A 3,002-nucleotide genomic window follows, 5' to 3' on the forward strand; every position below is an offset into this window, starting at 1 on the left:
TTTTATAAATGCATCATGAAATGTCTCAGTTTTACTTTTGATTAATATAATTGAACTCTTCTTATTATATACATATTGAAATATTTATTATTGAATGACATCGGCTTGTATTAACGTAATATTTTTTCACCATGGTTATGGGATGTTGAATCTTTTAATAACTATCTAGAAAATTTTAGTGGAGATGTTTCTCTTCCTTCTTTTGTAGTTTTTCTTTTGAGGGGTAATTACAGGGTTAAGGGTTGGACTACCGTTATAGACGAGGGTTCTCAAGAACCTAATAACTTTTATTTAGATCATAAATTTATATTGTGAAACTTTGTAGATATCTAAAAGATTATTCCATGGAACTTAAAATAGAGACTGTTGATGATGTGCGATTAAGAAGGAATCTGGAAAAACTCATATTCTAAATACGTTTTTAAATAATGACTAGTTGATGTGAATGTGTGTTGCACATTTATTTTTAATTTTTGTTATAGAATTTGTAAAATAATATAGTAAATCAGAAAAGTACTTTTGAAGCTATGCAACTTACATTTGAGGTCACCAAACCAAGAATAATCATCAACCATACAAAGACTCAAATCTTAAAATTTGAAGTCTTATCTTGTAAAATATCCTAATATAATTTACTAATATTTATACATATTAATATTTTTTCTAAAATCGGTTATTATCTAGAATCATTTCAGAATTTATTGAAATCTACCAAAGTAAACTACAACGTCATTTGAAAATCGTACTCGATCAATTAAATAAAATCACAATTGTGGTCTAAAAGTTGGTTGTGCATTAAACTAAAGTTGATTTAGTCAGTTACTTTGCATGATCTAAGCGCACTCCTAAAAGCAATAGATAAGTTAAGGAATAGGAAGACATGCACGCAATACATATATAGTCAAACAACTGGTGTGCAATGGGACTTTCTTTGCCCACTCTTCCTTATTACTTGGGTCTAATGTATTTGAGCCGATGATTTTTCGAAAATAGTCTATCTGCCTCAATGAGATCATGGTAATTAGGTCTGTACCTAATGAAATTTTACTGGGTATACTATTGTTGTTGTTGGTCTCTTTTGATGATTTTTTTCTTTCTTATCGATGTCCAAATTTATTTGTTTTGATTCTTTAAGATGCTATTCTAATTATTGGTCTTAGCTAAGCAATTAGCAGTATTATATCATATAGGATATATGTGTCTAGTTGTTCAATTGTATACAAACTTAAGTGCATATTTATGCACATTCAAAGTTGGAGGCCGTAAAAGTCAATTGAGACCAAGTTAAAGATCATATTTATGTATTACACTTTTAACATATTTGACCATGTTTCTGGAAAATCAAAAGTATCTACCTTTGTATATTAAAAATGCTTATTTTATAGATATGGAGTGTTCGATCAATTTTTTAGGAAAAAGATACAAATGTTACAAAAACTAGTGAATTAAATGTCAAAAACACTTATAAAGTATCATTTCTTTTTCTAGTTTCATATCTAAATTATTGAGAGTTTGAGAAACACAATTAAACTATCACTCATAAGTTTGAGAAACATTTTAATGTAAACCAAAAGACACACTTAATCGTGTCTGACCTTAAAGCCCTAAACTCTTCCCTTCTTTTTCAGCATTTCTTAACCATTTCTCTTTATTTCTTCATCTATATTGCAAATATTTTTCAACCTCCTCGTCCTCCTCCTCCTTTTATGTTTATTAACATCCTTCTCTATTTTGTACTTTGTTTCTTCTTTTATAGTCTAAATAAATTTGTTCTTCATTTTAATTTTAATTTTTTTTGTTACGATGGAATTCTTTTTCATGTGGCAATTTTTTATTTATTTTTGGAAGAGTGTTATACACACACTATGAGGTGTGTTTCTCACACTCCAATAGTTTAGGTGTGTTTCTCACACTCCAATAGTTTAGGTGTAAAATTCAAGAAAATGGGATAGTTTAGATATATTTTTGACGCTTCACTCAAAAATAATTTCATTTCCATAACAATTTTGGAATATCGGTCAATCACAAATCGATATTCTAATATTAGCGAAAGTTATGATCAAATGAATTGATCAAAAAATAAGTTTATCTTTAAGAATATTTTTAGAAAATATTTTCATTAAAAAAATTCCTTTTCAGAATAATATTAAAAGTTAGTCAAACATGCTATATAGGTATCGTGAGTTTAAGTTTTTATGTGATGTATGATAATTTTATTGGAAAATATCTATCAAGAACACAAAAAAAAATATGGAGAAGAACACAAATATAAAGGTTTGACTATATGAACATCAAAGTTAGAATTGAAGGTTTGAAATACGTGCAAAATGATTTCCTAAAAATTGTATTTGTTCCCTTCTCTGTGAGCTTGCTATGGATGATATGCAAATATATAGTTTAGTGGATATAACAAGCGTAAGAATTTTTTCTCTAAGCAAATAGCGAAGAAATTCTATTGAATAACAAAAACTTGAACTTGATCATTTTGGAAAAGGGGAAATGTTTGGAAAATATTGTAAAAATTGTTTTATCTATAAAAGCTAGTGAGAAATAACAAGAAATTATAATTTAACAGTGTCTTCACTATTATTATAACTAGCCACATTCACTACCAGTCTCCACCGCATAAACCACACCACAAATCACCATCATACACCCTCATCGCCGACCACCACCCTATCGATTACCACAACGCTATGTTTCTCAACTTATTTTAATTTTCACCATCAACTATATATATTAATTATTGTTAATTATGACCAAAAACTATTACTATTATCAAATTTAAGTTAAAATAAAGAAAACAATCAGATATCTTTTAATACGCTTTGAATGTTGCCTCGTTAAAAACCTTACCAGGAAAACCCAATTGGGATAAAACCATGGTTAAGGAAAAGAGTACAATGCATATTTTTCTCCCCTTGATAAAAACTTTACTTGATATCTCGAAGACGATGCATTCCAATCTTATATCACAACTTCTCAAATATTGATGTTGGCAA

The sequence above is a fragment of the Solanum verrucosum genome, unplaced genomic scaffold (genome assembly GCF_900185275.1).
Source record: "Solanum verrucosum unplaced genomic scaffold, falcon-dt-bn FXZP01000068.1, whole genome shotgun sequence".
NCBI classification, from domain to species: Eukaryota; Viridiplantae; Streptophyta; class Magnoliopsida; order Solanales; family Solanaceae; genus Solanum; species Solanum verrucosum.